This window comes from Scyliorhinus torazame, chromosome 2 (genome assembly GCF_047496885.1).
Source record: "Scyliorhinus torazame isolate Kashiwa2021f chromosome 2, sScyTor2.1, whole genome shotgun sequence".
Classification (NCBI taxonomy): Eukaryota; Metazoa; Chordata; class Chondrichthyes; order Carcharhiniformes; family Scyliorhinidae; genus Scyliorhinus; species Scyliorhinus torazame.
In genome coordinates this window covers 188,094,529-188,108,826 of record NC_092708.1, presented here as the reverse complement: position 1 = coordinate 188,108,826, position 14,298 = coordinate 188,094,529, and the positions used below count along the sequence as shown (strand labels likewise).

General features: G+C 44.2%; 1 protein-coding gene across 4 annotated transcripts in view; it reads right to left on the bottom strand.

The window, feature by feature from the left end:
- The window catches only part of LOC140394299 (NEDD8-conjugating enzyme UBE2F-like), a 571,886-nt gene extending 557,910 nt beyond the window's left edge, over positions 1-13,976 (bottom strand). For all 4 annotated transcript variants that reach the window (XM_072481459.1, XM_072481429.1, XM_072481439.1 and 1 more), the window contains exon 1: positions 13,819-13,976. The gene's annotated coding sequence lies outside the window, so the exon portion shown is untranslated. The remainder of the gene's footprint in view (positions 1-13,818) is intronic.
- Between the last annotated feature and the right edge of the window lie 322 nt (positions 13,977-14,298).

Genomic DNA, 14,298 nt, shown 5'->3' with positions numbered 1-14,298 from the left:
GTACCACAACGGAAACAGATATTTACCAATGATGTAAAGAAACAATTGACCAAAGGGAGTCAAGAAATCCAGCAAAGATCAAACGTAAAAAAAAAAGCTCACAGCCCTTTGCCAAAAATGTAACTTCTGGCCCTGCCCTTAAGATTAAGATAACAAGAATAAATACTGCGCTCAAACATGCAGTACTACACAAAAGCTCCACATTTAAATGGCATGAGATGACTGTACAATTAGAGTTGGCCACAACAGCTCCTCAAATTCTGCTAAAAGTGCTCCTTACAGTTCAATTTAGGTTTAAACACAATTTGCCGGAAAAGCAACAGTCAACACAGCTTAGTTTGAAGTTTTTCAGGATTCCGAACCCAAAAAGATAATAACCCCTTCCCAACACAAATGTTGGACTTCAACCTGCTTTATATAGCAACTTTAACATTGCAATGTGTCCTAAGGTGCTTCACAGGAACATAATCCAAATCTTGCTGAACATGGTAACATTTAAGGAGATGGGAACGGTAGAGAGGAAGAGAAGTTTAGGCCTCGGGTAGCTGCAGGCACAGCCAATGATGGAGCAATGAGAAGTAAATGAGCAAGAGGCTGGAATTGGAGGAGCACAGATATCTCAGGACATTCCAAGACGATGTTGCAGAGATAGGTAGGAGTCAAGACACTGAGGAATTTGAAACAAGGATGAGATTTTATAAGTTTAGCAAAATGCAACATTACTCCAAGTAAAGGAATGGTGACCAGGGGATTTCGGTGCATGGGATAGCCTGGATTAGATGGTATCATATCTACCTCTGGATCAAACTAGTTGCGGGATCCAGACCAGAGTTAGTGTGCATATAATTAATCTGAGAACCAGTGCAACATGGAGGGAGAGCATCACCATCTTTCAAGATGAGGTGTAAACTAAGCTTCAGTAGGGTAAGGTGGGCATTAAAGCTCCACGGCACTACTTGAAGAACAGGAAGTTCTTCAAGAGTCTCGGCGAACATCTCTCCTTCAATTATTACCACACAAAAAACCCAGAAACTGGTCATTCACCCCATTGCTGTTTGAGAGAAGTTGCTTGTAGAATAACTGCTGGATTTGCCGATAAAGCAATCACTCGGCTCCAGACAAAGAAATGTAAAGCTCAAAAACTTAGAAATGAAAGGTTTTTATACCTGCAGCTTAAAAACGTCCTACGGAAGGAGACAAGGGCATGCCCACGACCACCATGACAGACACTATTAGAAGAGCTACAGGACGCAGACATCCTAGGCAGAGGGAACTGTAGTAACATGTACGAACAACTGCTGGAGAGGGCCGACACCGAACTGGACACGACAAGGAGGAAATGGGAGGAAGACTCCGGGTTCAAAATAGGGTGGGAACTCTAGAGCGAAGCACTGCACAGGAGCAACTACCTCCACATGCACGAGGCTCAACCTAACGCAGCAAATAAAAGTGGTACATAGAGCCCACTTGACCAGAACCCAAATGAGCAGGTTCTTCCCGGAGGTGGAGGATAGGTGTGAACGGTGCCAAGGAGGCCTGGCCAACCACACCCACATGTTCTGGTCTTGCCCCAGACTTGCTGGGTACTGGACAGCCTTCTTCGAGGCAATGTCCAAAGTGGTGGGGATGAGGTTGGAGTCATGCCCGAATGTGGTGGAATTCGGGGTATCCGACCAGCCAGATCTCTTCATGGGGAGGAAGGCGGACGCCCTTGCCTTTGCCTCCCTGATCACCTGCCGTAGAATCCTGCTCATCTGGTGGTCAGCAGCACCACCCAAAGCTGCAGACTGGTTGTCCGAACTATCGGAATTTCTCCAAATGGAGAAAATGAAATTCACCATCCGTGGGTTGGAAGAGGGCTTCCACAGAACATGGGAGCCATTCACCCGACTGCTCCAGGACCTGTTTGTGGCTAACCCATAAACAAATAAATAGCCAGTAGCCGGGGATAATAGCCAGGGCAAGATAGGAGGGAAACGAGGGTGAAAACGAACGGCAATGTATATAATTTTGAAAATGGCAATAAAAAGATTGATTAAAAAAATAAAGGGCAGGTGGGTGAATATTTGCCATCTTTTTTTCCCGAAACAAAAAGTATTTCAATACCCAAATTCAGTGACAGATGATCAACTCAACCATATAATGAACAAATTACCACAGGACTCAGCAATGTGATTAACAATCAGGACTATAAAACTATGCGCAAATTTTCAAACTCAATTTGGTGGTTTAATGTTGTCTAACTTTCAGCAGCTCAAACCAATTGTTTAACTGTGTAAATAACTTCCAAATGAACAGTTCATACCCAACCTCAATCGGCGGGTGCTTTACACCCAGGCAGAAAATGTTGGGAGCACTAGGACCTGGTTGGCAACTACAAATGGCCTCAACCCCTTTGGAGGTAGCAAATTCAACTAGCTTTTTACTTCCAGTGATGCCCTGTAGAAAAAATAAATGGACATCTAATGAAGACAGGAGCGGCTCAGCTAATGGTGCCGCCCATGATTGATTAACCAGCCAATCTTGCTGTCTAAACTGACCATTACTGAAGTAAAACACTTCTAGATGATGGATGCTAAACAGAAAGGATCCAAGGCTAAAATAAATATATCAATAAAATCATGAAGCATAAAATTCAGCAAAAACTCGACCATAAATAGAACAAGCAAAGATCATAGTAGATCAATTACCCTTTCTTAGATCTCCTTCTGGGTTCAAAAGTGGCAAAACTCATTAGGTTTTATTTCTTCATCCTACACTCAGCATTGGTGCATCAGCATGCATTAATACTAATGCTTCAATCAGAGGTGCAAATGGAGTCATGATGTCAGCGCATAACAGGATTCTAAATGAATGGCTTAATTAAAGCATACTGCAGTTTTTAAGTAGTGTACTTGGTTCTAGTCAATGTGATTTTCAGACAAATTTATTGTATCCAAATGAACAATGCACAAAAATACAAACTGGACTCTGCAAGCTTGGAATTCAACAAGGTACAAAGCCAATAACAGCTCCAAATAAATTTGCTGAAACTATGCAAACAAACAATAAGTAGGTCCAATCAATGACATAAGCCACTTGGAATTTTTGATATAGCAGACATGATTTGCTCTTTAATTAAATACAATGCAAAGCAACTAAAAATGCATGACTTTGCATACATAACAAACTTCATAGCAAGGTACTGGAGAACTAGTAGCACGCCCATGGCATGCTAACCCAACAAGAGCAGGCAAGGAGTGGTAGAAAACTGGAGAGCATTGGGAGAGGATAATGGGTGTATTTAACCAGGTTACACTTGAAGCAGCAAAACACTCATTACAAGAAATAAACAAATTGAGGGCGGCACAGTGGTTTGCACTGCTGCCTCGCAGCACCGAGGATCCAGGTCCGATCCTGGCCCCACGTCACTGTCCGTGTGGAGTTTGCACATTCTCCCCATGTCTGCGTGGGTCTCACCCCCACAATCCAAAGATGAGCAGGGTAGGTGGATTGGCCACGCAAAATTGCCCCTTAATTGGAAAAAAGAATTGGGTACATTAAATTTTTAAAAATAAATAAACAAATTTACCTGACAAAATAGCACACTAGTTTTTATTTCTTCATCCTACACTCAGCATTGGTACATCAGCATGCATTAATACTAATGCTTCAATCAGAGGTGCAAATGGAGTCATGATTTAGTTGCAAAATACAATTTCCTGCAGATCGTCAGGATGGAAAACATTCACTTCTAAGAATCCACAGCACACTCAACTCCCCTCACTGCACTTTGTTTTTTTCCACTAACTGTTCTATGTAGCACTAAGCAAAACAAGGCAGCATCAGGCTTCGGATTAATAAAATGCCTCTACATGCTTAGGTTCATAGATTTTTTAAAAAATATTTCTTTGTTCTCCTCCTTTTTTGCATTTTCTCCCAAATTTACACTCACCAACAGTAAACAATAATCAGTAATGAACAACAATCAGTAACAAATATGTCAATCCCCATATCAATAACCACGATCCCATCCTCCCTCCCAAAACATTCGCCCACACATTCACAAAACAACTGACAAAAAGGAATCAGGAATCACCCATGGCCACCATTAACACCCATCGCCCCCCTCCCCCAACCCTCCCCCCCAAACTAATGTTCGATGTTATCCAGTTCTTGAAAGTGCATAATGAATAATGCCCATGAACTGTAGAACCCCTCCATCCTTCTCCTCAGTTCACTTAGGTTCATAGATGAATGACACTTGTGTTGTCTTAACCCAGCAGTCCAGATGAGAGGCATTCTCATGTTTAAAGCCCATCATGGCCTCACCTCTCCCCACCTCTAACCTCCAACAATCTGACACACCTCTCCTAACTTCTAGTTCCATCACATTCGCCCTCTTGTGTATGCCTTTACTTCTCTGGCTCCAGTATTGACCATTTTGTCTCAGCACTCCAATCCAATACTCTGGAGTTCTCTTTTCACTCAACTTCCATTGGTTCTTTTAAAGATCCATACTTACAACTCAAATCTTTGGCTGAGGCTTTGGTTACTTCTTCTCCTTTATCTAACTTGTTTTAAAAGTGCTAGGTTAATGATAACTGTGCCTTCAGGAGTGGAGGAAAAAAAACAGCTTGAATAGCAAAGTAAAAGTTCAGATATTCCACCACCTACAAGGTATAAGTCAGGAGTGCGATGGTACCCTCCACAACTCCAATAAACACTTAAGGAGCTTAATATTATCTATAAAGTAGCTCACTTGATCGTCATCCCATCAACCACCTAAAACATACACTCCCTGCACTACCAATGCACTATGCCAGCAGTGTATACCATCCACAAGATGCACAGCAGGAATTTGCTAATGCTCCTTCAACAACACCCTGCTAACTAAGAAGGGTAAGGGTAGCAGATGCATGGGAACACCACTACCTGCCCATTCCCATCGAAGTCACACACCACCCTAACTTGGAAATATATCCTTCATCGTCACCGAATCAAAATCCTGAAACTTACTGCCTAACAACACTGGCAAAGCACCTATGCACATGGACAGTAGCAGTTCAAGGCGGCAGCTCACCACCACCGTCTCGAGCGTTGTCAGGAATGGGTAATAAATGCTGGCCTAGCCAGCAACATACATCCCCTGAATTGGTAAATTTTAAAGTGATCAAAATGCAATATTTAGCATGGCATTTGTGATGCTTGGAATACTTCATCTGTTTCCACTTCACAGCAACTCAGGTGTTCCAGTAAAACTCCAGAGTCAAGGACTTCAGTAGTGGAAAGGTAGCTTCATATATGGTGCAAGCTCCTGCACAGTGTCAAAACTAAGTTCAAAAGTGCTTGGATTGAGCCACACTTTTTTAAAACAAAGTTGGACTTGAAGTATAAATGTTTTCAAACAGTGCAAAGGCTGAACAGTTAAAATTTTAATTTCAAAAAGAGAAGCTCCTGGCACTGGAAAATTGCAGTTGGTTCTGGTCAGTATAAAAGAATGACCGACTGCCAGGTTCAGATTATATACGCATCATAAAGTACTCAATCTCACCCTACTGCACGCATTTGAGTGGGGTCCCAAGAAGGGTCACTGGTGGTTTAATATAGCACAATATTGTAGACTCCAACCCAGAAACACCAAAATAGAACTCTCAAAAATTATTTCACTCGAATAAAACTGACACCAAACCCACCGGATGCACTCTGTAAAATGCCAGGTCAACAGCATCATAGATCCAGGTTCTCGGTCGAACGATCTTTTGCCAAATATGGCACCTTTGGTTTTGCTTCTCTAAGTGCAGAGAAAACAACACAAAACTTGCTCTGCAAATAATTAAATAGCCCTCCACTGGGCGAAAGAGGGCAGAAGCAGTTTTAAAATCTAGAACAAGAGAACACATGTCACAGTTCTCCCAAAATTCGAAAGAAACCTTAACTGCAAAGGCACACAAAGAAACAACGCTCAGAGCTACTGGCCCAAGTACAAGCAACAATAGCCAGCTCTCAGCATTCCTTTTGTTTTACACTTTATTATTTTGGTTACTGGAAATGATTGAACCAGATGTATTATTATTACAGTGAACAGCGATGGTACAGCTGAGGACCCATATAGAATAAGATTTTATTACAGCTTGGAGCCAAATTATTTTGATTCTACAGGGTTCAAATTTGGAATTCTGATCCTGGCTATTTAAAAACGAAGGTGAGTAGCCAAGCCTCAGTCCAAGAAAATGGTTGAAAAGAATAGGAGACTGAGGGGGAAATTAAGTGAAAGTTAAGACACCAAGCTTCAATTTTAAATCTTGAAGGACAGGAAAACTAAAGAATATACGTGTTTTCATTTTTCCAGATCCTGGGAATAACTGGTTAGATTAAGGGATAGTGGAATAATTCTTAATTTCAACATTCCACAAACCAGAATATTTGGGACTGAGAATGGGACTGAGAGAAGAACAAAGAGGTTCTATTTAGTGATTAACGGCAGTGCTTCACCTTTCGCAAGCAAATGTGAACAGATTGCAGCTGTACTTTTCAATGTTTTATCACATCTTTTGCCACCAACCTATCTGCAAAATGCCTCTTCCCTTATACTACAGTGGCTCAGCACAGAAAGAAATGTAAGAGATAGTGTCACTGTTACAACAACTTGCATTTAGACAGTGCCTTTAAATTAATTAAGCCCCCTCCTCCACTGACCCCCAAGGCACTTTACAGGGACATATCAGGCCAAGCACCAGGCTTACTTAAAAGGCACTTGTGCATAATAATACTGTAGCTAATGGCAAACATCTGGTTCTCGTGCCATGGAGTGCACTTTCGAGATTATATACTGTCCAACTGACTGTTCTGCAGCAGAGGTCCACTCTTTCAGAGATTTTATCAATTGCCACCAGCATTGCTTCTCTGCAGCATCTGATGGAGAAATGAGTGCAGTGCACTGGATTATCGTCTCATCTTCTTTCCAATATCACAAGACCTAATAGTACTTGCGAGCATTGGATGTTGTTTGGGTCCCCATTATATCGAATACTGAAACAGTTGAAAAGATGGACAGTCAATTCAGTGGAGTGGCATCAGGTCAGTGGGTGCTCCCCACACCCCATCACCAGTGCAGCTGCACGTTATTTTTTTTCCAATTAAGGGGAATCAATTAAGGGGAGGGTACTCGGTTTCTCCAACACAAATTTACTTTTTGTACCATATGTTTTACTGTTTTAATAAAAAGATATGGCCAATCCACCGACCCTGCACATCTTTGGGTTGTGGGGGTGAAACCCACATAGACACGGGGAGAATGCAAACTCCACACGGACTGTGACCCGGGGCCAAGATCGAACTTGGTCCTCGGCATTGTGAGGCAGCAATGCAAACCACTGCGCCACAGCTTACCAACACATGTTAATGGGTGACCAAAGGTATATTCATAGTGGTGAACAATTATAGTTTCTCATGCTTGGTGAGAATGCAATGAGGCCAGTGAGCCTCATGTCAGTAATAGGTAAATTATTGGGAGAGAATTCTCAGGACAGGATTTATACCCATTTGATGTGCGACACAGTGGAGCAGTGGTTAGCACTGCTGCCTACAGCGCCGTGGACCCGGCCCGGGTCACTGTCTGTGTGGAGTTTGCATATTCTCCCTGTGTCTGCGTGGGTTTCACACCCACAACCCAAAGATGTGCAGGGTAGGAGCATTGGCCACACTAAGGAAATTGCCCCTTAATTGGAAAAAAATAATTGGATACTCTACATTTATTTTTAAAAACAAATGGACTCATTAGAGATAAACGGAATGGTTTTGTGAAGGGAAGGCCTCACTAACTTGATTGAGTTTTTTGAGGAGGTGACAAAGATTATTGATGAGCGGAGGGCGATGGATGTTGTTTACATGGACTGCAGTAAAGCCTTTGACAAGGTGCCTCATGACAGACTGGTACTAAAGGTGAAGTCACGGGATCAGAGGTGAGGTGGCAAGATGGATATAGAACTGGCTCGGTCACAGAAGGCAAAGGGTAGCAGTAGAAGGATGTTTTTCTGAATGAAAAGTCGTGACTCGTGGCGTTCCACAGGGATCGGTGCTGGGGCCTCGGTTGTTTGTAGTGTACATAAACTATCTGGAGGAAAATGTAGCTGGTCTGATTAGTAAGTTTGCAGATGACACCAAGGTTGGTGGAGGGACAGACAGTGTTGAGGATTGTCAGAGGATACAGTAGGACATAGATAGGTTGGAGACTTGAGCAGAGAAATGTTAAATGGAGTTTAATCCAGACAAATGTGAGGTAATTAGGTCATTTGGTAGATCTAACAGAGGGGAAATATACAGTAAATGGCAAAACTCTTAGGAATATAGAAAGTCAGAGATCTGGGAGTACAGGTCCACAGGTCTTTGAAAGTGGCAACACAAGTGGACAAGGTAGTCAAGAAAGCATATGGAATGCTTGCCTTCATTGGACGGGGCATCAACTATTAAAACTGGCAAGTCATGCTACAGTTGTATAGAACCTTGGTACAGCGGTACTTGGAATATTGCGCACAATTCTGGTCGCCACACTACCAGGAGGATGTGGAGGCTTTGGAAAGGCGCGAGGAGGTTTACCAGGATGTTACCTGGTTCAGAAGGTGTTGGCTATGCAGAGAGGCTGAATAGACTCGGACTGTTTTCATTAGAACGACGGAGGTTGAAGGGCGACCTGATAGATAGAGGTCTACAAGATTTGAGAGCCATGGAGAGAGTGGATGGGCGGGTACTCTTTCCCAGAGTGGAGGGGTCATTCACCAGGGGGCATTGGTTTAAGGTCCGTGGGGCAAAGTTTAGAGGAAATGTGCAAGGCAGGTTTTTTACACAGAGGGCAGTGAGTGCCTGGAACGTGTTGCCAGGGGAGGTTGTGGAAGCAGATACATTAACGGCGTTCAAAAGGCATCTCGACAAATATATAGATAGGATGGGTAGAGAAGGATATGGCACTAGGAAGTGCTGAGAGTTTTGGCCAAGGTGGTATCATGACCGGTACAGGCCTGGAGGGCCGAAGGGCCTGTTACTGTGCTATATTGTTCTTTGAGAGGATACAAATGCAAGACAAACGCTGAAAATGTTTTCTCCAAACAAGTCTGAAAAGTCAAAATCTCTAAATTACTCAGGGAAGGCGTGGTTTTGCAGCTGTAGTGCTTAAAAGGTCTGAAAATATCACCGACTCACTTTATGCTGTGTTAAAATCTCCGTGACAAAATCAATGCCAAAATCTCCGTGACAATGCTAAACTTCTCAGTACCGTTTCAAAGCATTGCACCTTTCTGAATACTGCAGGGGAGTGGCTAACAAAACGTCTGTTTTGCTAGTCTGCCAGTGATTCTTAAATGGGAACTGCCAACAAACACAGATCTTATTACCAGAAACCCAACATGAAATGTTCGTAGGTCTGTCCACTCAAACATAACCGGCTATCCTACTGAATGTCGATAAAATCAGCCCTTATACCTTTTAGGAAAACGTGCTATTCACCATTCATGACAGACCCAATTCCATTCCAAAACATAATAATGCCCCTTGTACATTTTGAAATGATCTGTCACCCACCCCTCCATCCCCTATGCGCTTGATAAATTATACTCTGGGAATATCATACTGCAAGATCCCAACTGCCACCAGTCCCCTCAAAATGGTGTTTAAGAATGAAGATAAGAGCAATACAGCTCCTTGTGTCACAACCAGACTAGGATAAATTAATTAGCATTGCATAAATCAGCATTATTAACCTCATTAGGCATCAAGCTCCTTTGGCACCAGTCTCAATTTTTTGTGTCTCTGCAGTGCCCAATTATAGGCCCTATTTAGAAAAGTCAGAGCCCATTCTGTACAATGCAACATTTAGAGTCTGCCTTTGGGATGTGTTGCACTGAAAGAATAGGCTCCAGCCACACTACTTCTGAATTAGGTAGCTTGACGATTTGTAACTTCTGTAAGGATTGGTGTTTCTATAGTGCTGTAAGTAACAAAGTTATTCTGGTACCAAGAACACGCTTAGACAGCAAGCATTTGAGCAACACAGATCAGTGACTTCTCAGTTTTGATCCCCAATTTCTACTGCATTCACTGATGTCAAGCAGGGGTTCAGTAATGAACCTCAGTACCACTAGACTGGAAAAAAAGGTAATAAAATTTTTTTTAAAGCCGTTATTTCTGTTTTGCCTGATCAATGTCCAGGGGCATCACTAGGGCATTGGGTAAGGACACGACCAGGCTGTGATATCTCATTCTTCCGTGACCTTCAAACATCCCACCGACTCTCATCATCCGTAGATACATAGACACAAATATAGAAAATAGAAGTAGGCCATTCAGCCCTTCGAGCCTGCTCCACCATTCAATATGATCATGGCTGATCCTCCCATCTTAATGTCATACTCTCGTGCTCTACCCATACCCATGACGCCTTTAGGATAAAGAAATCTATTTCCGGGCAGCACGGTGAGCAGTGGGTTAGCCATGCCCGCGGTCCCAGATTCGATCCCGGCTCTGAGTCACTGTTCGTGTGGAGTTGGCCACGCTAAATTGCCCCTTAATTGGAAAAAATGAATTGGGCACTCTAAATTTTTTTTTTTAAAGAAATCTATTTCCTTCTTAATTATATATTCAGTGACTTAGCGTCCACAGCCTTGTGTTAGAGAATTCCACAGGTTCGCCGCCACCTGAGTGAAGAGGCTTTCCCCATCTCAGTCCTAAATGGCCTATCCTGTGACTGTGGCCCCTTGTTCTAACCACCACCCCTCCCCCAACCAGAAATAATAACATCCCTGCATCCAGGTCTGTCCAGCCCTAACAGAATTTTACAAATTTCAATGAGATCCCCTCTCATTCTTCTAAATTCCAGTGAATACAGACCCAGTCAACCCAATATCTCCTCATACAACAATCCTGCCATCCCAGGAATCAGTCTGGCGAACCTTCACTGCACTCTCTGTATGGCAAGTATATCATCTCTTAGACAAGGAGGCCAAAACTGCTCACACTACTCCAAGTGTAGTCTCACCAAGGTACTGTACAGCTGCAGCAAGACTTCCTTGCTCCTGTACTCAAGTCCTATTGCAACGAAAGCCAACATATCATTTGCTGATGCATAGCCTCATACATAGTGAATGATCACTCAGGCAGAGACCTAGAGAAAAACCAACACCCAGGGGACGATCCTCCAGCAGCAGTCAGCCATTCCAGGAGCAGGAAGGGCAAAAGTTGAAGGGTAATTAAAAGATAAAAAAGGGATACATGCAATTTGCAGAATGCTGTCAGGCAATGCCCATTCTTAGGCACAGTATTATTTATAGCACACAAGAAAGCCATTTGGCCCATCAAAGCCATGTGGGCTCCCTGCAGTGCAATCCGAACTGACAGCAACTTGTCCTTCTGCGAAATACATTAAAGAACTTTCTCAAACACATGAAAAGACACTAACTGCACCATGCTGACTGAATTTATTTTTGAAAAGTCATGCTTTGCGGTCAGCAAAGGGAAACTTATCTCTAAACCGCAAACCTCATCTCTTTATACCAAACTGAGCAAAGAGAAAGAACCACAACGGGCAGCATGGTGGCACAGTGGTTAGCACTGCTGCCTCACAGCACCAGGGACCTGTGTTCAATTCCGGTCTCGGGTGACTGTGAAGTTTGCACTTTCGCCCCATGTCTGTGTGGGTTACCTCTGGGTGCTCCAATTTCCTCCCACAAAGATGTGCAGGTTAGGTGGAATGGCCATGCTAAATTGCCCCTTAGTGTCCAAAAAGGTTAGGCAGGGTTACTGGATTACGGGGATAGGGTGAAAGCCTGCGCTTAAGTAGGGTGCTCTTTCCAGGGGCCGGTGCAGACTCGATGGGCCGAATGACCTCCTTCTGCACTGTAATTCTATGATTCACAAGAAATACATTATAAAAACTTGTAGCAAACTAGATACAACCAGGTGGAAACTCCCAACGAATACAAATCCCAATCCAGTCAACGTCTACTATATATTGGCACAGCGGCATCCTTAAATAGCATATTGTTAAAGATAGCATGAATGAATTTAATTACTTTTTCCCAAATAGTTTAATGACAATATAAACTGCACAAATCTGGGGATCAGATGCAATAATACATAGGAATGGGGGAAAGGGAGAGGTTAATTAATTTCTGATCAATAGCCAATCACCCCTGCTGGAAAATACTTGTGGTTATCTGGTGGGAACAGAATGTGATCTCCCTGCCCCAACAGCCTGCAGATACCACATTTAGTCAAGAAACCCAAAATCTACTACACGAGTTTGTAAGTTTAAGCAAGGGAGAATTAGCAGGGACTACATCCAGTTGTGTCCCGGTATTAAAACCCATTCCTCCAGTAGAACCACAAATTGTCTATTAAATATGTGAAAAGTCAAGCTCAGAACCTGAAGGACACAGAACAAATGGATAAAGCTAACGTTCCACTACTTTGAATGTGAAGGACATCCGTACACAATCATCACAAGAGACCAATCGTTCTGACAAACCAACAGGAAAACAAGCCCCCCAAAAAACTTGGATCAGACATTGCCAGAGTTGAGCTTCTGCCTGACAGTTATATAGTGTTCTTTTGCTTTTAAACCCAGATGTTGTTGAATTTGAATTGCTTTGGATGTGCGACAAATATGAAGTAGTCACAGCCAGTAGAGCAAATTTCTACCCAAGACCCGGCACTTCCAGAACAGATTACAATCCCCAACCCATGTCCTTTCCAAACCAGATTACTTCTAATAATGACAACTGCACTACACCCCCTGTATGCTCCACCCGATGCCAGTGATTATGTAGTTACATTGTATACCTTGTGTTGCCCCATTATGTATTTTCTTTTATTTCCTTTTCATGTACTTAATGATCTGTTGAGCTGTCGCAGAAAAATACTTTTCACTGTACCTTGATACACATGACAATAAACAAAATCCATATCCACTCACTATGGTGCACAAGAAGCTACCGTGAATTCAAGGAGAATCTGTGTCACAGGGGCTTCAACACATCAGTATCCAGGCAGACTGTGCCTCAGTTGCAGCACTGGGAGATTCAGGCTAGTAGTGTGCAGGGAGCGACTACCAACCCACCCAACTTCAGTGCATCCCAGTCAATATATGGTGGAGGCCGTCTCCCCGCCAACTGGCTCAGGACCAATGTGCAGCAGGATGATTTCCCCCCAATCAGGCAGACTATCCCTCCAATTGGGCAGAGGAAGGGCGGGGGGTAAAGACAATCCAAGGTAGGGTTTAGGAGGTCCCCAGGGGAGGATAGGGGACCCAGGGAAAGGGCAGTGTGCAAGGGGAACCAGGGACAGGGATTCCCAGTATGATGCACAGTGGGAGGAGGATCCAGTGTGGATGATGGGTCTAGGAAAGGAATAGGTGCAGTGGGGGAGAGATTTAATGGGGGGGGGGGGGGAATCAATCGGAATGGGGTTCAGCGGAGACTATGGAAGATCCAGTGGGATGGAATCTAGGGAGATCCAGTGAGGAGGCGATCCAATGAAGGGAAGGAGATCCAATTGGGATCAAATGGAGGAATCCGGTGAGAGGGGGAACCCAGTGGAGACTGTGCAAGATCCAGTGGGGTGGAATCTAGGGAGCCCCAGTGAGATGGGGAGATCCAGGGAGATCCAATTATATAAATCCGGTGGGCAGGGTGGAATCCAGTGCAGACTATGCAAGATCCAGTGGGGCCGAATCCAGGGGGATCCAGTGAGGGGAATGAGACCCGATGGGGACCGACTGGAAGGATGTGTCTCTGCTCCTGAAGCCGTGCTGCTGCTGCTGCTGCTGCTGCCCCTCCCGGTCTCACTCACCGTGTCTGGGCGGGAGGGCGGCCGCTCCGCTGCGCCGGCTGTCTGCCTGCTGCCTGTGAGGAAAGGGCTGAGCTGCCAACGCCGCTCCCGGCTCCGCTCGCGCTCCGGCCCTGACCGTTTATTGTGTGGCGGCGCCGGCGGAGCCACTTCCGGTCCCCGCCCCTCCCCGCGTCCCGCCCAGCCACGCCCCCTTCCCTCTCTTTAAACGGCAACGTCAACTGGCACACCGGTGGGGCCTACACAGCTCCTGCTTTTTGACATGAAGTTACTTGGACACGAGGAGGTCGATCCACAAGGATGAGAAATGTTTACTTTGAAATATCGGCACACACTGGGAGCCAATCCAATAAAGTGAGGATGTGAATGAGAGGATTTGGTTTTGGGGAGGATAAACAGAGCAGTATCTTAGATGGGCTGAAGTTTTCCGGGATAAGGATGGGCAGCCAGCCATGAGAACGTTGGAATAGTCGCAGCTGGAGG